The 25,416-nt window shown below is 31.8% G+C and overlaps 1 long non-coding RNA gene across 3 annotated transcripts in view; it reads right to left on the reverse strand.

Annotated features, from left to right (window-relative positions):
• Window positions 1–611: 611 nt before the first annotated feature.
• LOC127729571 (uncharacterized) overlaps window positions 612–25,416 on the reverse strand; it is a 123,969-nt gene continuing 99,164 nt past the window's right edge. Inside the window, exon 3 of one of the 3 annotated variants that reach the window (XR_007994719.1) lies at window positions 612–651. This is a non-coding gene — a long non-coding RNA (uncharacterized LOC127729571). Of the gene's footprint in view, window positions 652–10,760; window positions 10,806–20,756; window positions 20,794–25,416 lie in introns of those variants that run through there. The other 2 variants (XR_007994722.1, XR_007994718.1) reach the window with 2 other exon arrangements.

The following is a 25,416-nucleotide window of genomic DNA, read 5'->3' on the forward strand; positions in this document are numbered from 1 at the left end:
AAAGTACAAATGTCAATCTCGAATCATATTTTGCAACATAAATATCAAATCAGTCATAAATATAGAAACTAAAGTTGTAATCGTTTTAAATTATTCGATTTTATTTCGCTCTAAACGGATATATGTAGGGTCGGCACGCTATTTAAAGTTGGCTCTGCGTTTTCTCTGAATTTTTAGCTTTGACCATTGACACAAAGTTAAGACAATCGGGACCACTGTAGACAACGACGACATCAATAGTTCGATGAGCCTTGTTATCCTCTTTCTAATGATATAACGTACAGCCGCGTGTTATTCCAATAACCCAAATCATTCAAATCCATTGAATGGGCACCCTAATAGGCTACTTAGTATAAATGCGTGCATTGGTTCAATAATTTCGATAACATTATAATTACAAGAAACTCGTTTCATGTGATTTAAATTATTTTCATAATAAATTATTTATTTGGTGGCTTCGGAGTTGTTATTTTTACATTCAAGTACAAATACAACAAGGCAGGGAAATATCTTTTTGGATCGTTTCGTCCAATGATGTTAATTATATTGAATGTCAGATAAAGCAGAGTGTTATATCATATATATTTTTTATTCAATTATTAATACCGCAGTTTTGACGTTGTCATTTCACGCTGAGCGAGTCCTAGTAACCTGAAAAAAATGTTACCCAACGTTACATTAAGACCTATACAAATACAGGTATTCTTTACTCAAGAAAACATAACTATATTCACATAAGATATTCACAATAATGAGATGAAGCATTTGCTCGTGGTTTAAATGAAAGAGATGAGTATTGCTAAAAACTTGAAGATATGTACCAGTAATATTTATTTTTTTTTTGTTTTTTTCTGTCATTCTAATTTCAAAGAATCATTTTAATTGAAATATAAGCTTTGATGGATTTTTGAAACATTTGAAACGGCAAAACACTCTTTTTAAAGCGAAAATCATATCCATACAGCAGTCGTTCCTTTGATAATGTATTATACTGATGTGAAACAAAGTCGTACATTACCAGTATAAAACAATATATTATCATATGCTTCAATTAGGGTCACAAGAGATCGGGCAAGATAAGGAAAAGAGTAATTGTTATCGGCTAAAAACAAAAGGTATTGATATTTGAATTATTGATAAATGTTGTTTGAAATTTGTAAGTTACTGTAGATACTATTCCATAATGATTTGTACAGCTAAGTGGCTCTGAAATTAACTTGTTAGTGTCGATTAATATGACAACTAACAAAAAACAAAGATTGAAAATTGTGTCATTCAAATTTATTCACAACTTGTATAGACTGGGATATAGACCTTGAAATATTCCTAAAACCCCCGACTATTGTTTAAGAATGTATATGTTGCTGTGGACATGTCTCTTGGTTTTTTTGTGTCGTTCGGGTGCTGTCTTATTGGCGATTAATTATCCTCGTATCTCATGCTACATGTAGAAAAAGTACATTATGTTCTTCTGTTGAGGGCATGTTGTTGATAATGTTCTGAAAGTTTAAACGTGTTCCGCTTTCCACACTTTTGATGGCGATCGGATTTGAAGATAATTATTCAAGAATCCCAGTTGTGCATACTATGATTGATATTCATATGTCCAGGTTTCAGGTCTGATAATAGTGATAATGATTACTGATCAATGACTTATTCGATTTATAGCGCGTTGCCATCAATATGTTCATATCTATATGAAATTCATACTGATATAATAGTTGTTGAAGAAATGACCAGCACACAATTGGACAATTAATGTACATGAGATCCTAATAAACCTAATTGATTTAAATCAAAGTAAGTACTTGGAAAATTGGATGGCGTTTGATGCCACAAGGGAAGACAACATCTTTCAGTATAATAACAGTCTTCGTGTGGTAAATGGTCCTCAAAATACCCCTTTGGACAATAGCTGTTCGTACAAACTCCTCCACTCCTCTTACACCTTAATGCTGAATAACCTGTAAAATGTAAGGCTTACACATTTAGTTAATTACTTTAACAATTCATTCAGTTTAGAAAATGTATCTGATCGGGAAAACAAGATGTAAACACATTTTATTTCAAAATATATAATACACGATAGAATAAACTAAAGTTTAAAAAATATATATGGAAAGTATGTGAAAGGAGGCTTTCAGAGGGAAATTATAAATCCATAGTTTTGCGGAAATATACAAACAAAACAATAACTCGTCAAATACCGTTTCATCTTGTATTTCAATAAATGTTTTACAACTTATCTGTGTGTCCTTTTAAAAAGTTCCCCTTCTCCAATTAAAAACTTTTACTATTACTTGTGTAATAATTTAATTTTGGATGAAACACGTCTTCTGATTGGCTGAAAGTGTTTTGTCTATCAGCTCATAGACATAATTTTGTCATGCGACCGTGACGTCATCAACGTTTTTATCATGAATTACTCCTTTTTAGAATTAAATTATAAGGAATGAGTGTAATATTTTTTCTGTCTATTCGAAATAACCTTAAAAATGTGGTGCATACTTTTAAATAACCTCTATGCGAGTTATTCAGTGTGCACCACATTTTTGATGTTATTTCTTCATAGACAGAAAAAATATTACAGTCATTCCTTAAATATAAAAGAAATGGAACTGATTTTTTGGAGTGTAAACATCATTTGAATGGTTTACATACATTCCGTGTTTTTTCATGTTCGTTTCAACTCAGTTTATAGTTATGACTCTCTATATTACATGTCTATACAATTTCATCATTAACAAAGAGTAGTTTTACTATTTAATTAGAAGTCCTTTGAAGAATGTGATGAGACATGATTTTGATGTGACTAATATAAAGCCTTTTTGTAATGAAAATTGTAAATATGCTACATTTACTTCCTAAAATTGTGATAATATGAACTGGTTGAAGGTTATCATACGAGCACCAATTGAGACCCTATAAGAGCAGATGTGTTCCTGTACTGAGGTGAATCACAGCTAACTTGTGGCCAAATTTAGTTGAGATCCGTTAAAATCAATTCGATTGAAAAGTTTTATAACACTTGCCTTGGTGATATTTTTTTGCACAGAATAATCAAGAAGTTTCTAAACATAATGCAGATATTGACATCATGCAAACGGCTTCAAACATGTTAAATATGCACCTAATATAACAGTAATAATGTTACCTTTTCTAGGTTTGGTCATTTCATTTTCACACAGACAAATATAAACACATTTTTGTTTCTACAAAAGAGGCGATTTTTCGTTCCCTCTTGCTGATTATCCTTTTTTTTATGCTAGTATTTAGTTGGTCCATTCTTACAATGTGTATATTTCCAAACACATTCGCTATGCCTTAGTCTGTAATGAAATTTCAAATTTCGCTAATATCAATCTATATATAACTGGTAAATTATAAGTCAGGAATTTCTTAACTACAAATTACTTGACAATTTTTTCAAATTCTTTCATAGATACATACGTTTAGTTTGAAAATTTGATAGTTAATCATGTTTTTATGGTAACTGTAGAAATCTTTTAACAAATAGGATACATCCTGATTTTAACGGTAGAGTTGTTTATAGAACCTGTAAACTTAGATATGATCCATGTTAACTTATTAATTTAAAATATTCAAGACTGTATCAATGTAACTATGTTATTAGATCTTTGAATCTCTATCGGTACTAACAGTGATTTTTGTTTATGATTTAAAACAACACTAAAATATTAAAATAATATCTACAAAGGATTCAAAATCTTATGTCTAAAGTCTCTGTTACATTCCCCATTTCAATTCTCAATTCTATGTCTTATTGCTCATATTCACTAACAATATGATTTAACAGAAAGTTATCATGTTTTACAACTATAAGAGATTATAGTCAGATGACTATTGACAGACTGATGTGTGAGCAATGGTAATAAAGAAAATGTAACCCAATCTGCAGACTGCACCCAACACTATAAACATTAAAGAACTCAAAGGTTGTTGATCATTTACTATATCAAACTGAGAAACCAATTTGCGCGCGAAAACTTAAAATTGACCATAGAAACATGAAAAGCGGTTACATATAAAAATAATAAGATGTTATATGAATGCCCATGAGAACTTTCCAACAGAGGCCAATAAACGTAGAGGTAAGCAACGACATGTCATCGTATAGCCTTTAACAATGAGCAAAACCTGAACCAGATAGCAAGCTACATGTATAAAAGGCCCCGACAAAACTAACAACCTGATTTATGTACAAAACAATAAACGAAACACAACTATGATATACAGCAACAAAAGGAAACCACTGAATTACAGGCTTCTGACTATGGACAGACACACACAGAATGTGTCGCGATTAAACATGTTTGAGGGCGCCCAAAAACCCTCTTCCCCCTCGAACCGGGAACAGTGATGTAACAGCACAACATAAAAACTCACTATAAAATTTAGTTAAAAAAGGCTTGACTCATGAGATCCAAACAAAACACACAGGACTTAAGAAACAAAGTACGGGACTTACGGTCATAAAAATTTCGAGTAGGATTATCGTACTCAGACTCAGAAATTCAACCAATCAAACTACTGTGTTTGGTGCTTCGAGCACAAATTATATACTCTGAGTTCTGAGTGTATTTCTATGACAGAGAGTTACTGAAAGATAGTTCAAAGCCAATAACAACTAATGAAAAATCATGTACTGAAATATCAACCAGTACACATTCAATAAATTTAGTATAAAGACGTCATACACAGGCAGAGACAACTTGCTATTGTGCAATGCCAAGAAATATGTTTCGACAGAATGTAGGACCGTTAATATTCACAGTCTTATAGCAATAACTTATATTTATGCTCTATTTTATTGATTAAAAAATCGATGTAGGTACCGATAAAACAATATCATCGCTATTTTGTGTATTTTTCCTTTGGTCTATTTTGTGATAATTTTCATATCATGCTACTCGCTTGAGATAGAAAATAATCGTCAGAAACTAAGGGCGCACGTGACGTTGTCAATGTAAACATCAACTACATCATAGGCATAATCATGATAATAGCGATGACCAAATTATCAATGGTCTTTCAAACTCGAGGATGTTTCTCGGCCACACTTCATCTCAAGACTATCGTCTTCGATCAGATTGATACTGTGAAATACCCTCTCGTTTGAAAAACCATCGATAATCTATAATTCAAAGATCTTATTACAGTTATTTACACTTAACAATAACATTAAAATAGTAGTCATATTAATCATAAAAACTGACCTTTGTCATGCCTATGTGAAGCCTTTTAAAAAATATTAAATTCAAATTTGAACCATGGACAAGAGATTAAAGATCTTTTCCATTAGTAAAAACTATTGAGTGCATAACGAAAAAAAGTGTCTCGGTAGTAAAAACGTTCCTTAGCCTTCGTTGGTTTAAAAAGTGTAGTACAGTAAGATATTTTATAACTATCGCAATTTTGTGTATTTTTCCTTTGATCTTTTTTCAAGCTACTCACTTGAGATAGAAAATTATGGTCAGAAACTAAGGGCGCACGTGGCGTTGTCAATGTAAACATCAACGACGTCATAGGCAAAATAGCTATAAACAGATTACCAATGGTCTTTCAAACTCTAGGATGTTTCTCGGCCACATCTCATCTCAGGGCTGTCGCCTTCCGATAAAGTTGTAGATGAGAAACACCGTCTTGTTTGAAAAACCATCGATAATCTATAATTACGGAAAAAACTGCTATGTTTATCATACCAGTACCGGAGCACTGTCGTCTTATCGGAAAATTATGCGCTTATCTGTGCAATCAAATATTGTCAAATTCTGAAAACATTTTTGAGAATGTTTATTTATCTCATATCAACCGTCAGTGGGTATAATGTATGTCCTCGTTACAATAAAAATTATATCACATAGAAGTAGTTATAGACTTGACTTACATGTTCCACACATAACGGCGAGAAAAAAAAGCAATACAAATGATGTGACTGGATTTCATTTTTCTTTTTTTACAAACTCATAGAGATATAATGTGTATATCATGCACGTCTTGCTCCCCCTCTGTCGCAAAGGAATATATACAACATTAACTAGGCGTCAATTATTTATTAAAACATATTATGTAAGACATATGTCACACGTTTCCAGAAGCTATTTGGTTTTTGAAGAATAAGCATATTAAGTTAACGGTAGAGAGGTCAAACCTATAATGGTATCAAAATAATCGTTTTGCACCTGAACGGTTTCTGTACTTTTAGACGCTTTTTGTCTTAGTTCTTAACTACTTGACTATTTACGAATTTGGATTTGCACCCTTAATCGGATGAAAAATAGGGATGTTAGGTATAATTTTTCATAATGCATCACTATTATTCCTTTGGCGGGTTTGATTGAACCAGGCTTTTATTTGTCTTAAGTTTATTATTCGCTTAAATATATGGATAATGGGCACTAATTGGGCCTCGTTTTCTAAACTGTTATCAATAACATCTATTGTTGGTCTCTCTTCGACTTACATAAATGAGTTTTGATTCTTCCTTTTTGGTATCTTTCGTCTCTTTTCTGTCTTAACTCCATAAAGACACAACAAACACCATTTAAACAAATAGTAGATGACATACTATGCATGTAATCTAAATGCACAAGTAGGAGAAAAATAAGCGGCGTTATTGTCAAAAGAATAAAAGAATGATACAAGGATCATTTCATGACACACTACACAACAAAAACAAATTGAGTAACACAACCATCCCTCTAGATATAGTATTCACAAGCAGATAAGTTTATAAATTGTTGCTATACCATGGCATATTATCTGAGGAAACTTATTGATAAAGGTCATAATTATATTGGTCAATTATTTTCTTTGATAATTTCAAGGTAATTTAAAGTATAAATACCCACTTGCTTGGTTTTCAAATATTCAGCTTTAATCGTTCCTGATGACGGTAAATCCAGAAGAGCGCTTTGGATGCATGTAATTAAAAAGGGGTTGTTTTTATTTTTTGTAAACAACTTTTAGTTTGAAACTGTCATTTGATCTGCACAACTCATAAAGGACTGAACAATAAATTTAGAAGCTATTTTTAGTTTTTCAATCTTTTTTTCAGACTCATCCACTGCGTTAATTCTGTACATTTCGATTGTAGTCAAATAAGATCAGTTCAGTCTATGTTCAAAATGTTTAGTAGTTACATTTTACCTGTAAAGATCAACTATATAGTTTCTGAATTATATGAAAAGTACTGAACAGTACTGAATTAACCGCAGTATTTGAAAATTGAGTGAAAGACTGATAATGACTTAATAAATTATTGTACGGACTTTCGATATGGGTTTTATTTATTGTTGAATACCGTATGGCGAACTGTAGTTATTTACAGACTTGTTTTTCTTATTGGCAATTCTTATTTGATATTAACAATATTATATTTTTTTCTTTTTTGAATTTTTAAGTACATACAGTACATGTTAAATCTAGCTTATTTCTAGCCATGTTAGAAGACGGATATTTAAAGAAACATTGCAAAGCGGTTTTCAATTCTAATAAATGCACCGTAAAGACAATCGAATATAATTGCTAGATTTATGTATATAAATTTCAACGTCAGTTATATCATTTAAAGTATAGTTAGAAAATACATTGCTTTATGACGGAACATGAACTTGATAAATTAAGTCCTATCAAATCATTTTGAACGAAGACATGCATAAATTATAGGATTAATGAGCTCTGTACATGATTCATCTACATAGCTTTTACCACAAGTCTTTTTTTTATAAATAAACAAACATCGCAATCGTCTAATTTTTTCGTTGTATTTATGTTAAATTAAAAATGATACTGTACAAATTTCGTGCTTCCAATTGATACCACCTTCATTCAAAACGGCTAGATTCGAACTTGCAAAGTCAGTTATGTATACATACTTGTGGAGCTATGTTAAATATAGGGACTTAAAACAATAGCCACATCCAGCGTAGATTATATATAAGCTATCACTACATGTACTAGTCAGGGTGTAATAGAATCAAACTCAGATCAATGCGATAGTTTTAATCATGCACAGCTTCAAATAAGTGAATACTTGACCTTACAGATGTAAAGTAAGAAAATCAATTTCACACGCTTCAGGACTTGTTAACAAGAGTACGGTATCCAAAGGAACAATCAAACTCCATAAATCACAGAAAAACTAACAAAAAAACTTGCAAAAAAAGGAAAAACAAACAAAAAACAAACGACAGTCTCCAAAGCACTTCATAAAAAACTACAGATTAAACAACACGATCTTATGTGCTCCAGAATGGTTAGCAGGATACTGTTTCACATGTGACACCTTATGTCATGATCAAAGAAAAGAGGACGAGATTGTGACATAGATACGTTTTAGTTTTATGAACTGATTTGATTAGAATTGAAAGACCTTTGCTATATACAGAATTATTAGTGGTTACCTTATAACTAAATCTAACTCATCTGTTTTTGTTTGGGGAAAATAGCAAACCTGTTAGTTAGGTTATGGTTAGGGTCTGAGTTAGTAAAAATACAGATTTCAAAATAAACAAAAAAGCTGTCTTTGTTGCTTCGACTTTTGAAACACCCACACACCTTTGTTACCTTAACAGCATATGATGCATGATTAATTGATCATTATTCAGTAACCATTTTAATATATATATCATGGTAAAATAATATATTATTACAAATCAGACCTAACCTCAAAGTTTTAAAGGATTTGTGTTGGCCATTTTTTGCTCCTCGAATAATTTGCGTTCTTTGTGTATATATAGTACTTCCTTATTTGATTTCTTTAAAAAAAATCTTGTTCAACTGGTTGAATTTTTGTTATGTCTCAACCTGTCTTATTGCTAAAATTTTAACTATTTTAATATTAGTCTTGCATAGTAGCTGGTGGTTCCCTGGCGACGAATCTTACTTGAATCCGTTGGAAATTAATTCATATCCCATCTCTTTTATTCTGTTTAATTTATACCTCACTAATAAGGTATTTCGACGTCGAAAAATAATATTAACTTCAAATTTAAAAAAAAAAAAATGAACATGTTTTATATACTTGAATGGCTACTATTTACTATAAAACAAGTGTAAGTGAAAAGTAAGACCATAAAGATCATTACCGTAAAAACTAGGATGTTATATCAGGTTTTTCTATAAGATAAGAAATAAGGTACAGCATGCTTGATTAAACATACCTGAACTATGTCGATGTCAGTTGAACTCTTCCACAAAGACATGTATACATTGCTATCATTCCATACAAGTATATTTGACCCACAACTTATAGTATCTGAGATATGGACTATACCACGGAAACGTAACTTTGTTCACTTACCGATGAACTGAGATCCAGGTCAGGTGAACCATGTCTGATGGACATGTAGACTTTGCATGGATACCATATACTAGTAACCAGATATAGTTATCCCAGAACTCATTATAAGTGAGACATTCTGAAACATAAAACTATACAAATAGTTTACGCAGTTGCCGCCGCCTCCACCATCAGATTGTATTATCTATGCCTCGCATTTTTGCGTCAAATACGAGTTCAAAATAAGAACAAATGAAATGCGCTCTTACTTAGACCTAGACTTTCAAACTAACAGTAGACAATGAAACGTAACAGCTACTACTTGCTTTGAAAATATTTCTATTTTGTTTATATGTGTTACAAAATGGTGTTTGTTGAATACATCGATGCTGTACATAGCACTCATTTTGTAGATAATCTTTAACTTCATGTCAATTGTATAGCCAGATGATGCTCAATAAGTCATATTAGTGTGTAAGATGGAGTGATTAAACTTTGACAGACCCCCTCTCCCTTTTTTACCGTTTGCAGTATTTCTCGTTTCTATAGAGCAAATATATACTCAGACCTGCTAATTCAATTAATTCTGCATTATTATTACACCTGTGTTGGAACAAAGTACAATTGTATGTGCTTCCACACTTAGCAACAGAAAGTTGGATATTTACCCAGAAAATCATTACGAACACCTTCTATCAAAAGACGGAAAAAATAACATTTTTGGAGGGCAACTTATAAATGTTAATATGTAAATGACATCTCTTCTGATCACTTGTATCGAATCTTATGTAAAAATTCAAAATTTGGATATTTTAATCGATCGATGTCACTGTTATTTATCAGTTGAATGAAAAGTACAAATGTCAATCTCGAATCATATTTTGCAACATAAATATCAAATCAGTCATAAATATAGAAACTAAAGTTGTAATCGTTTTAAATTATTCGATTTTATTTCGCTCTAAACGGATATATGTAGGGTCGGCACGCTATTTAAAGGTGGCTCTGCGTTTTCTCTGAATTTTTAGCTTTGACCATTGACACAAAGTTAAGACAATCGTGACTACTGTAGACAACGACGACATCAATAGTTCGATGAGGCTTGTTATCCTCTTTCTAATGATATAACGTACAGCCGCGTGTTATTCCAATAACCCAAATCATTCAAATCCATTGAATGGGCACCCTAATAGGCTACTTAGTATAAATGCGTGCATTGGTTCAATAATTTCGATAACATTATAATTACAAGAAACTCGTTTCATGTGTTTAAATTATTTTCATAATAAATTATTTATTTGGTGGCTTCGGAGTTGTTATTTTTACATTCAAGTACAAATACAACAAGGCAGGGAAATATCTTTTTGGATCGTTTCGTCCAATGATGTTAATTATATTGAATGTCAGATAAAGCAGAGTGTTATATCATATATATTTTTTATTCAATTATTAATACCGCAGTTTTGACGTTGTCATTTCACGCTGAGCGAGTCCTAGTAACCTGAAAAAAATGTTACCCAACGTTACATTAAGACCTATACAAATACAGGTATTCTTTACTCAAGAAAACATAACTATATTCACATAAGATATTCACAATAATGAGATGAAGCATTTGCTCGTGGTTTAAATGAAAGAGATGAGTATTGCTAAAAACTTGAAGATATGTACCAGTAATATTTATTTTTTTTTTGTTTTTTTCTGTCATTCTAATTTCAAAGAATCATTTTAATTGAAATATAAGCTTTGATGGATTTTTGAAACATTTGAAACGGCAAAACACTCTTTTTAAAGCAAAAATCGTATTTATACAGCAGTCGTTCCTTTGATAATGTATTATACTGATGTGAAACAAAGTCGTACATTACCAGTATAAAACAATATATTGTCATATGCTTCAATTAGGGTCACAAGAGATCGGGCAAGATAAGGAAAAGAGTAATTGTTATCGGCTAAAAACAAAAGGTATTGATATTTGAATTATTGATAAATGTTGTTTGAAATTTGTAAGTTACTTTAGATACTATTCCATAATGATTTTTACAACTAAGTGGCTCTCAAATTAACTTGTTAGTGTCGATTAATATGACAACTGACAAAAAACAAAGATTGAAAATTGTGTCATTCAAATTTATTCACAACTTGTATAGACTGGGTTAGATATAGACCTTGAAATATTCCTAAAACCCCCGACTATTGTTTAAGATTGTATATGTTGCTGTGGAGATGTCTGTTTGTTTTTTTCGTCGTTCGGTTGCTTTCTTATTGTCTATTAATTATCCTCGTATCTCATGCTACACGTAGAATAAGTACATTATGTTGTTCTGTTAAGGGCATGTTGTTGATAATATTGATTGATATTCATATGTTCAGGTTTCAGGTCTGATAATAGTGATAATGATTACTGATCAATGACTTATTCGATTCATAGCGCGTTGTCATCAATATGTTCATATCTATATGAAATTCATACTGATATAATAGTTGTTGAAGAAATGAACAGCACATAATTGGATAATTAATGTACATGAGTTCCTTATAAACCTAATTAACCTAATTTAAATCAAAGTAAGTACTTGGAAAGTTGGATGGCTTTTGATGCCACAAGGGAAGACAACATCTTTCAGTGGAACAACAGTCTTCGTGTGGCAAATGGTCCTCAAAATACCCCTTTGGACAATAGCCTTTCGTACAAACTCCTCCACTCCTCCTACACCTTACTGCTGAATAACCTGTAAAATGAAAGGCTTCCACATTTAGTTAATTACTTTGACAATTCATTCAGTTTAGAAAGTGTATCTGATCGGGAAAACAAGATGTAAACACATTATATTTCAAAATATATAATACACGATAGAACAAACTTAATTTTAAAAAATATATATGGAAAGTATGTGAAAAGAGGTTTTCAAAGGGAAATTATAAATCCATAGTTTTGCGGAAAAAAAAAAAAACAAAACAATAACTCGTCAAATACCGTTTCATCTTTCATTTTAGTAAATTTTTTACAACTTATCTGTGTGTCCTTGTAACAAGCTCCCCTTCTCCAATTAAAACTTTTATTATTACTTGTGTAATATAAAAGAAATGGAACTGATTTTTTGGAGTGTAAAACATCATTCGAATGGTTTACATACATTCCGTGTTTTTGATATTCGTTTCAACTCAGTTTATAGTTATGACTCTCTATATTACATGTCTATAGAATCTCATCATTGACAAAGAGTAGTTTTACTATTTAATTAAAAGTCCTTTGAAGAATGTGATTAGACATGATTTTAATGTGACTAATATAAAGCCTTTTTGTAATGAAAATTGTAAATATGCTACATTTACTTCCTAAAATTGTGATAATATGAACTAGTTGAATGTTATCATACGAACACCAATTGAGACCCTTTAAGAGTAGATGTGTTCCTGTACTGTTGTTAATTACAGCTAGCTTGTGGTCAAATTTAGTTGAGATCCATTAAAATCAATTCGATTGAAACATTTTATAACACTTGCCTTGGTGATAATTTTTTGCTTAGAATAATCAAGAAGTTTCTAAACATAATACACATATTGACATCATGCAAACGGCTTCAAACATGTTAAATATGCACCTAATATAACAGTTATAATGTTACCTTTTCTTGGTTTGGTCATTTCATTTTCACACAGACAAATATAAACACATTTTTTGTCTACAAAAGAGGCGATTTTTCAGTCCCTCTTGCTGATTATCCTTTTTTTTTTTTGGGGGGGGGGGGGGGGGGTGCTTATATTTAGTTAGTCCCTTTTTACGATGTGTATATTTCCAAACAAATTCGCTATGCCTTAGTCTGTAATGAAATTTCAAATTTCGCTAATAACAATCTATATATAACTGGTAAATTATTAAGTCAGGGATTTCTTAACTACAAATTACTTGACAAGTTTTTTCAAGTTCTTTCATAGATACAAACGTTTAGTTTGAAAGTTCGGTAGTTAATATGGTAACTGTAGAAACCTTTTTACAAATAGGATACATCCTGATTTTAACGGTAGATTTGTTTATAGAACCTGTAAACTTAGATATGATCCATGTTAACTTAAAATTAAAGTATTCAAGACAGTATCAATGTAACTATGTTATCAGATCTTTGAATCTCTATCGGTACTAACGTTGATTTTTGTTTATGATTTAAAACAACACTAAAATATTAAAATAATATCTACAAAGGATTCAAAATGATAAAACATAGATGTCTTATGTCTAAAGTCTCTGTTACATTCCCCGTTTCCATTCTCAATTCTATGTCTTATTGCTCATATTCACTTATAATATCATTTAACAGAAAGTTATCATGTTTTACAACTACAAGAGATTATAGTCAGATGGCTATTGACAGACTGATATATGAGCAATGGTAATAAAGTAAATGTAACCCAATCTGCAGACTGCACTCAACACTATAAACATTAAAGAACTCAAAGGTTGTTGATCTTTTACTATATCTAACTGAGAAACCAATATGATCGGGAAAACTTAAAATTGACCATAGAAACATGAAAAGCGGTTACATATAAAAATAATAAGATGTTATGTGAATGCCAATGAGAACTTTCCACCAGAGGCCAACTAACGTAGAGGTAAGCAACGACATGTCATTGTATGGCCTTTAACAATGAGCAAAACCTGAACCAGATAGCAAGCTACATGTATAAAAGGCCCCGACAAAAACTAACGACCTGATTTATGTACAAAACAATAAACGAAACACAACTATGATATACAGCAACAAAAGGCAACCACTGAATTACAGGCTTCTGACTATGGACAGACACACACAGAATGTATCGCTATTAAACATGTTTGCGGGCGCCCAACAACCCCCTTCCCCATCGAACCGGGAACGGTGATGAAACAGCACACTATAAAAACTCACTATGAAAATCAGTTGAAAAAGGCTTGACTCATGAGATCCAAACAAAACACCCAGGACTTAAGAAACAAAGTACGGGCCTTACGGTCATAGAAATTTCGAGTACAATTATCGTACTCATACTCAGAAATTTAACCTATCAAACTACTGTTTTTGGTGTTTCGAGCACAAATAATATACTCCGAGTTCTGAGTGTATTTTTATGACCGAGAGTTACTGAAAGATAGTTCAAAGACAATAACAACTAATGAACAAATCATGTACTTAAATATCAATCAGTACACATCCAATAAATTTAGTTTAAAGACGTCATACACAGTCAGAGAAAACTTGATATTGTGCAATGCCATGAAATATGTTTCGACAGAATGTAGGACCGTTAATATTTACAGTCGTATAGCAATAACTTATATTTATGCTTTATTTTATTGATTAACAAATCGATGTAGGAAACGATAAAACAATATCATCGCTATTTTGTGTATTTTTCCTTTGGTCTATTTTGTGATAATTTTCATATCATGTTACTCGCTTGGGATAGAAAATCATCGTCAGAAACTAAGGGCGCACGTGGCGTTGTCAATGTAAACATCAACTACATCATAGGCATAATAACGATAAACAAATTATCAATGGTCTTTCAAACTCGAGGATGTTTCTCGGCCACACCTCATCTCAAGACTATCGCCCTTCGATGAGATTAGTGCTGAGAAATACCCTCTCGTTTGAAAAACCATCGATAATCTATAATTCAAAGATCTTATTACAGTTATTTACACTTAGCAATAAAATCAAAATAATTATCTAAAATAGTGTGTTTTTATGATTAATATAGTAGTCATATTAATCATAAAAACTTACCTTCGTCATGTCTATGTGAAGCCTTTTTAAAAATATCAAATTCAAATTTGAACCATGGACAAGAGATTAAAAATCTTTTCCATAAGTAAAAACTTTTGAATGCAACTCTAAAATTGAGAATGGAAATGGGGAATGTGTCAAAGAGACAACAACCCGACCATAGAACAGACAACAGCAGAAGGTCACCAACAGGTCTTCAATGTAGCGAGAAATTCCTGCACCCGGAGGCGTCCTTCAGCTGGCCCCTAAACAAATATATATACTAGTTCAGTGATAATGAACGCCATACTAAACTCCAAATTGTACACAAGAAACTAAAATTAAAAATAATACAAGACTAACAAAGGCTAGAGGCTCCTGACTTGGGACAGGCGCAAAAATGCGGCGGGGTTAAACATGTTTATGAGATCTCAACCGTCCCCCTATACCTCTAGCCAATGTAGAAAAGTAAACGCATAACAATACGCACATTAAAATTCAGTTCAAGAGAAGTCCGAGTCTGATGTCAGAAGATGTAACCAAAGAAAATAAACAAAATGACAATAATACATAAATAACAACAGACTACTAGCAGTTAACTGATATGCCAGCTCCAGACTTCAATTAAACTGATTGTAAGATTATGTCTTCATCATATGAATATCAGGCACAATCCTTCCCGTTAGGGGTTTAGTATCATACCATCATAACATAAATGAAAAGAACATAACCCGTGTCATGCCAACAACTGGTTTTTAAATAAATGTGTTTAGTGCCGATGCAAAGACCCTATAAGTGAATCAATATTAACGCCAAAATATGCAATCTTCAATGACCTGACAACAGTATCGTAACTATATCCCTTCTTAATAAGTCTATTTAAAGGTTTTGTTAGCTTCAGAGGTGAATACTGACATTTTTGTGCTTTATATAGAATATTTCCATAAAAAATTGGATGTGAAATACCTGAATGTGTAAGAAGTCTGCATGTTGAGCTATATTTACGAATGATGTCCTTATACCGATGATAAAATTTAGTAAATGTTTTGACTAGTTTGTGATATCGAAAACCCTGGTGTAATAATTTTTCAGTAATACATAAATTTCTCTCGTTAAAATCTAAAACATTGGTACATACACGAGCGAATCGTACAAGTTGAGATATATAAACACCGTAAGATGGTGACAAGGGAACGTCACCATCTAAAAATGGATAATTAACAATAGGAAATGAAAAATCATGCTTCTCGATGTTTCTCGGCCACATCTCAGCTCAGGGCTGTCGCCTTCCGATAAAATTGTAGATGAGAAACACCGTCTCGTTTGAAAATCCATCGATAATCTATAATTACGGAAAAAACTGGTATGCTTATCATGCCAGTACCGGAGCACTGTCTTCTTATCGGAAAATTATGCGGTTATCTGTGCATCTGTGCAATCAAATATTGTCCAATTCTGAAAACATTTTTGAGAATGTTTATTCATCTCATATCAACCGTCAGTGGGTATAATGTATGTTAAAATAAAAATAAATTATATCACATAGAAGTAGTAATAGACTTGACTTACATGTTCCGCACATAACGGCGAGAAAAAAAGCAATACAAATGATGTGACTGGATTTCATTTTTTCTTTTTCACAAACTCAAAGAGATATAATGTGTATACCATGCACGTCTTGCTCCCCCTCTGTCGGAAAGGAATACATACAACATTAACTACGCATCAATTATTTATTAAAACATATTATGTATAACATATGTCACACGTTTCAAGAACCTATTTGATTTTTGAAGAATAAGCATATTAAGTTAACGGTAGAGAGGTATAACCTATAATGGTATTAAAATAATCGTTTTGCACCTGAACGGTTTCTGTACTTTTAGACGCTTTTTGTCTTAGTTCTGGACTACTTGACTATTTACGAATGCACCGTAAAGACTATCGAATATAATTGCTAGATTAATGTATATAAATTTCCACGTTATTTTGCGTCATTAATAAGCAATCTTAGAAACTAATACATGATGTTTCGTAACCGATTAATAAAATTCTAAATCAATTCACCGATTTTAACATATGGTTGAAGAAAATCAAATATCTGACAAAATAGTACATGAAGTTACATTTACATCGGTTCAATGGGAGTAAAGAGGGGCTTTTAAAATTGTTAAGTGTTCGATTCCGTATACCAAATATAATTTTTTTTTTAAATAACGGTATTTCGTCTATTACTGTCTTGTCATTTTGCTGGGTGATACTCAAATGTTTTCGTCATAACTATTTACTAGATCGTAAACGCTGGATTATTTTTTTATCAAAGCTTTACAACAATCAAACATACAACTTCGTGTTTGTGTGGTAGGTTAGCGAATGATTTCGTAAAATATTTGCAGATGACTCAATGAACATGTGTATGAATGGTAAGGTACATACTTTTCCTATTCAGTTATATCATTTAAAGTATAATTAGATAATACATTGCTTTATGACAGAACATGAACTTGATGAATCAAGTCCTATCAAATCATTTTGAACGAAGACATGCATAAATTATATAATTAGTGAGCTCTGTACATTATTCATCTACATAGCTTTTATCACAAGTCTTTTTTTTTTATAAATAAACAAACATCGCAATCGTCTTTATTTTTTCGTTGTATTTATGTTAAATTAAAAATGATACTGTCCAAATTTCGTGCTTCCAATTGATATCACCTTCATCCAAAACGGCCAGATTCGAACTTGCAAAGTCAGTTATGTTTTCATACTTGTGGAGCTGTGTTGAATATAGGGACTTAAAACAATAGCCACAGCCAGCGTAGATTATATATAAGCTATCACTACATGTACTAGTCAGGGTGTAATAGAATCAAACCCAGATCAATGCGATAGTTTTAATCATGCACAGCTTCAAATAAGTGAATACTTGACCTTACAGATGTAAAGTAAGAAAATCAATTTCACTCGCTTCAGGACTTGTTAACAAGAGTACGGTATCCAAAGGAACAATCAAACTCCATAAATCACAGAAAAACTAACAAAAACTTGCAAAAAAAAGGAAAAACAAACAAACAACAAACGACAGTCTCCAAAGCACTTCATAAAAAACTACAGATTAAACAACACGATCTTATGTGCTCCAGAATGGTTAGCAGGATACTGTTCCACATATGACACCTTATGTCATGATCAAAGAAAAGAGGACGAGGTTGTGACATAGATACGTTTTAGTTTTATGAACTGATTTGATTAGAATTGAGAGACCTTTGCTATATACAGAATTATTTGTGGTTACCTTATAACTAAATCTAACTCATCTGTTTTCGTTTGGGGACAATAGCAAGCCTGTTAGTTAGGTTATGGTTAGGGTCTGAGTTAGTAAAAATACAGATTTCGAAATAAACAAAAAAGCTGTCTTTGTTGCTTCGACTTTTGAAACACCCACACACCTTTGTTACCTTAACAGCATATGATGCATGATTAATTGATCATTATTCAGTAACCATTTTAATATATATATCATGGTAAAATAATATATTATTACAAATCAGACCTAACCTCAAAGTTTTAAAGGATTTGTGTTGCCCATTTATTGCTCCTCGAATAATTTGCGTTCTTTGTGTATATAAAGTACTTCCTTATTTGATTTCTTTAAAAAAAATCTTGTTTAACTGGTTGAATTTTTGTTATGTCTCAACCTGTCTTATTGCTAAAATTTTAACTATTTTTAATATTAGTCTTGCATAGTAGCTGGTGGTTCCCTGGCGACGAATCTTACTTGAATCCGTTGGAAATTAATTCGAATCCCATCTCTTTTATTCTGTTTAATTTATACCTCACTAATAAGGTATTTCGACGTCGAAAAATAATATTAACTTCAAATTTAAAAAAAAAATGAACATGTTTTATATACTTGAATGGTCACTATTTACTATAAAACAAGTGTAAGTGAAAAGTAAGACCATAAAGATCATTACCGTAAAAACTAGGATGTTATATCAGGTTTTTCTATAAGATAAGAAATAAGGTACAGCATGCTTGATTAAACATACCTGAACTATGTCGATAGTTTTAGGGACCAAGTATAACATAAATTAAACATTATCAATGATCCACGCGTAAATGAGGTAATGTCAGTTGAACTCTTCCACAAAGACATGTATACATTGCTATCATTCCATACAAGTATATTTGACCCACAACTTATAGTATCTGAGATATGGACTATACCACGGAAACGTAACTTTGTTCACTTACCAATGAACTGGGATCCAGGTCAGGTGAAGCATGTCTGATGAACATGTAGACTTTGCATGGATACCATATACTAGTAACCAGATATAGTTATCCCAGAACTCATTATAAGTGAGACATTCTGAAACATAAAACTATACAAATAGTTTAAGCAGTTGCCGCCGCCTCCACCATCAGATTGTATTATATATGCCTCGCATTTTTGCGTCGAATACGAGTTAAAAATAAGAACAACTTAAATTAGCTCTCTGACTTAGACCTAGACTTTCAAACCAACAGTAGACAATGAAACGTAACAGCTACATCTTGCTTTGAAAATATTTCTATTTTGTTTATATGTGTTACAAAATGGTGTTAGTTGAATACATCGATGCTGTGCATAGCACTCATTTTGTAGATAATCTTTAACTTCATGTCAATTGTATAGCTAGATGTTGCTCAATAAGTCATATTAGTGTGTAAGATGGAGTGATTAAACTTTGACAGACCCCCTCCCCCTTTTTAACCGTTTGCAGTATTTCTCGTTTCTATAGAGCAAAGATATACTCAGACCTGCTAATTCAATTCATTCTGCATTATTATTACACCTGTTTTGGAACAAAGTACAATTGTATGTGCTTCCACACTTAGCAACAGAAAGTTGGATATTTACCCAGAAAATCATTACGAACACCTTCTATCAAAAGACGGAAAAAATAACATTTTTGGAGGGGAACTTATAAATGTTAATATGTAAATGACATCTCTTATGATCACTTGTATCGAATCTTATGTAAAAAATCAAAATTTGGATATTTTAATCGATCGATGTCACTGTTATTCATCAGTTGAATGAAAAGTACAAATGTCAATCTCGAATCATATTTTACAACATAAATATCAAATCAGTCATAAATATAGAAACTAAAGTAATAATCGTTTAAATTATTCGATTTTATTTCGCTCTAAATGGATATATGTAGGGTCGGCACGCTATTTAAAGGTGGCTCTGCGTTTTCTCTGAATTTTTAGCTTTGACCATTGACACAAAGTTAAGACAATCGTGACCACTGTAGACAACGACGACATCAATAGTTCGACGAGGCTTGTTATCCTCTTTCAAATGATATAACGTACAGCCGTGTGTTATTCCAATAACCCAAATCATTCAAATCCATTGAATGGGCACCCTAATAGGCTACTTAGTATATATGCGTGCATTGGTTCAATAATTTCGATAACATTATAATTACAAGAAACTCGTTTCATGCGATTTTAATTATTTTCATAATTAATTATTTATTTGGTGGCTTCGGAGTTGTTATTTTTAAATTAAAGTACAAATACAACAAGGCAGGGAAATATCTTTTTGGATCGTTTCGTCCAATGATGTTAATTATATTGAATGTCAGATAAAGCAGAGTGTTATATCATATATATTTTTTATTCAATTATTAATACCACAGTTTTGACGTTGTCATTTCACGCTGAGCGAGTCCTAGTAACCTGAAAAAAATGTTACCCAACGTTACATTAAGACCTATACAAATACAGGTATTCTTTACTCAAGAAAACATAACTATAATCACATAAGATATTCACAATAATGAGATGAAGCATTTGCTCGTGGTTTAAATGAAAGAGATGAGTATTGCTAAAAACTTGAAGATATGTACCAGTAATTTTTTTTTTTTTTTTTTTTCTGTCATTCTAATTTCAAAGAATCATTTTAATTGAAATATAAGCTTTGATGGATTTTTGAAACATTTGAAACGGCAAAACACTCTTTTTAAAGCGAAAATCGTATTTATACAGCAGCCGTTCCTTTAACAATGTATTATACTGATGTGAAACAAAGTCGTACATTACCAGTATAAAAACAATATATTGTCATATGCTTCAATTAGGGTCACAAAAGATCGGGCAAGATAAGGAAAAGAGTAATTGTTATCGGCTAAAAACAAAAAATATTGATATTTGAATTATTGATAAATGTTGTTTGAAATTTGTATAGAAATTTGTTTGGTAAGTTACTTTAGATACTATTCCATAATGATTTTTACAACTAAGTGGCTCTCAAATTAACTTGTTAGTGTCGATTAATATGACAACTGACAAAAAACAAAGATTGAAAATTGTGTCATTCAAATTTATTCACAACTTGTATAGACTGGGTTAGATATAAACCTTGAAATATTCCTAAAACCCCCGACTATTGTTTAAAATTGTATATGTTGATGTGGAGATGTCTGTTTGGTTTTTTCGTCGTTCGGGTGCTGTCTTATTGACGATTAATTATCCTCGTATCTCATGCTACACGTAGAATAAGTACATTATGTTGTTCTGTTAAGGGCATGATGTTGATAATGCTCTGAAAGTTTAAATGCGTTCCGCTTTCCAAACTTTTGGTGGCGATCGGATTTAAAGATAATTATTGAAGAAATCCAGTTGTGCATACTATGATTGATATTCATATGTCCAGGTTTCAGGTCTGATAATAGTGATAATGATTACTGATCAATGACTTATTCGATTTTTTTAGCGCGTTGCCATCAATATGTTCATAGCTATATGAAATTTATACTGATATGATAGTTGTTGAAGAAATGAACAGCACATAATTGGACAATTATTGTACATGAGTTCCTAATAAACCTAATAAACCTAATTGATTTGAATCAAAGTAAGTACTTGGAAAATTGGATGGCTTTTGATGCCACAAGGGAAGACAACATCTTGCAGTAGAACAACAGTCTTCGTGTGGCAAATGGTCCTCAAAATACCCCTTTGGACAATAGCTTTTCGTACAAACTCCTCCACTCCTCCTACACCTAAATGCTGAATAACCTGTAAAATGTAAGGCTTCCACATTTAGTTAATTACTTTAACAATTCTTTCAGTTTAGAAAGTGTATCTGATCGGGAAAACAAGATGTAAACACATTATATTTCAAAATATATAATACACGATAGAACAAACTTAAGTTTAAAAAATATATATAGAAATTATGTGAAAGGAGGTTTTCAGAGGGAAATTATAAATCCATAGTTTTGCGGAAAAAAAACAAACAAAACAATAACTCGTCAAATACCGTTTCATCTTTCATTTTAGTAAATGTTTTACAACTTATCTGTGTGTCCTTGTAACAAGTTCCCCTTCTCCAATTAAAACTTTTATTATTATTACTTGTGTAATATAAAAGAAATGGAACTGATTTTTTGGAGTGTAAAACATCATTCGAATGGTTTACATACATTCCGTGTTTTTGATGTTCGTTTCAACTCAGTTTATAGTTATGACTCTCTTTATTACATGTCTATAGAATCTCATCATTGACAAAGAGTAGTTTTACTATTTAATTAAAAGTCCTTTGAAGAATGTGATTAGACATGATTTTGATGTGACTAATATAAAGCCTTTTTGTAATGAAAATTGTAAATATGCTACATTTACTTCCTAAAATTGTGATGATATAAACTGGTTGAAGGTTATCATACGAACACCAATTGAGACCCTTTAAGAGCAGATGTGTTCCTGTACTGTTGTGAATCACAGCTAGCTTGTGGCCAAATTTAGTTGAGATCCATTAAAATCAATTCGATTGAAAAATTTTATAACACTTGCCTTGGTGATAATTTTTTGCTTTGAATAATCAAGAAGTTTCTAAACATGATACACATATTGACATCATGCAAACGGCTTCAAACATGTTAAATATGCACCTAATATAACAGTTATAATGTTACCTTTTCTAGGTTTGGTCATTTCATTTTCACACAGACAAATATAAACACTTTTTTTTTTCTACAAAAGAGGCGATTTTTCAGTCCCTCTTGCTGATTATCCTTTTTTTTGGGTGCTTATATTTAGTTAGTCCCTTCTTACGATGTGTATATTTCCAAACACATTAGCTATGCCTTAGTCTGTAATGAAATTTCAAATTTCGCTAATAACAATCTATATATAACTGGTAAATTATTAAGTCAGGGATTTCTTAACTACAAATTACTTGACAAATTTTTCAGATTCTTTCATAGATACATACGTTTAGTTTGAAAGTTCGGTTGTTAATATGGTAACTGTAGAAACCTTTTTACAAATAGGATACATCCTAATTTTAACAATACAGTTGTTTATAGAACCTGTAAACTTAGATATGATTCATGTTAACTTATTAATTTAAAATATTCAAGACAGTATCAATGTAACTATGTTATCAGATCTTTGAATCTCTATCGGTACTAACATTGATTTTTGTTAATGATTTAAAACAACACTAAAATATTACAATAATATCTACAAAGGATTCAAAATGATAAAACATAGATGTCTCATGTCTAAAGTCTCTGTTACATTCCCCGTTTCCATTCTCAGTTCTATGTCTTATTGCTCATATTCACTTATAATATCATTTAACAGAAAGTTATCATGTTTTACAACTATAAGAGATTAAAGTCAGATAGCTATAGACAGACTGATATATGAGCAATGGTAATTAAGTAAATGTAACCTAATTTGCAGACTGCACTCAACACTATAAACATTAAAGAACTCAAAGGTTGTTGATCTTTTACTATATCTAACTGAGAAACCAATATGCGCGCGAAAACTTAAAATTGACCATAGAAACATGAAAAGTGGTTACATATAAAAATAATAAGATGTTATGTGAATGCCAATGAGAACTTTCCACCAGAGGCCAACTAACGTAGAGGTGAGCAACTACATGTCATCGTATGGCCTTTAACAATGAGCAAAACCTGAACCAGATAGCAAGCTACATGTATAAAAGTCCCGACAAAACTAACGACCTGATTTATGTACAAAACAATAAACGAAACACAACTATGATATACAGCAACAAAAGGCAACCACTGAATTACAGGCTTCTGACTATGGACAGACACACACAGAATGTGTCGCTATTAAACATGTTTGGGGGCGCCCAACAACCCCCTTCCCCCTCGAACCGGGAACAGTGATGTAACAGCACAACATAAAAACTCACTATGAAAATCAGTTGAAAAAGGCATGACTTATGAGATCCAAACAAAACACCTAGGACTTAAGAAACAAAGTACGGGCCTAACGGTCATAAAAAATTTCGAGTACGATTATCGTACTCAGACTCAGAAATTCAACCAATCAAACTATTGTTTTTGGTGTTTCGAGCACAAATTATATACTCCGAGTTCTGAGTGTATTTCTATGACCGAGAGTTACTGAAAGATAGTTCAAAGACAATAACAACTAATGAACAAATCATGTACTTCAAATATCAATCAGTACACATCCAATAAATTTAGTATAAAGACGTCATACACAGTCAGAGAAAACTTGATATTGTGCAATGCCATGAAATATGTTTCGACAGAATGTAGGACCGTTAATATTGACAGTCGTATAGCAAAAGCTTATATTTATGCTTTATTTTATTGATTAACAAATCGATGTAGGAAACGATAAAACAATATCATCGCTATTTTGTGTATTTTTCCTTTGGTCTATTTTGTGATAATTTTCATATCATGCTACTCGCTTGCGATAGAAAATCATCGTCAGAAACTAAGGGCGCACGTGGCGTTGTCAATGTAAACATCAACTACATCATAGGCATAATAACGATAAACAAATTATCAATGGTCTTTCAAACTCGAGGATGTTTCTCGGCCACACCTCATCTCCAGACTATCGCCCTCCGATGAGATTAATGCTGAGAAATACCCTCTCGTTTGAAAAACCATCGATAATCTATAATTCAAAGATCACATTACAGTTATTTACACTTAGCAATAAAATCAAAATATATGTAAAATAGTGTGTTTTTATGATTAATATAGTAGTCATATTAATCATAAAAACTGACCTTCGTCATGTCTATGTGAAGCCTTTTTAAAAATATCAAATTCAAATGTGAACCATGGACAAGAGATTAAAGATCTTTTCCATAAGTAAAAACTATTGAGTGCAACTCTAGGATGTTTCTCGGCCACATCTCAGCTCAGGGCTGTCGCCTTCCGATAAAATTGTAGATGAGAAACACCGTCTCGTTTGAAAAACCATCGATAATCTATAATTACGGAAAAAACTGCTATGCTTATCATGCCAGTACCGGAGCACTGTCTTCTT

The sequence above is a fragment of the Mytilus californianus genome, unplaced genomic scaffold (genome assembly GCF_021869535.1).
Source record: "Mytilus californianus isolate M0D057914Y unplaced genomic scaffold, xbMytCali1.0.p SCAF_2, whole genome shotgun sequence".
Lineage (NCBI taxonomy): Eukaryota > Metazoa > Mollusca > Bivalvia > Mytilida > Mytilidae > Mytilus > Mytilus californianus.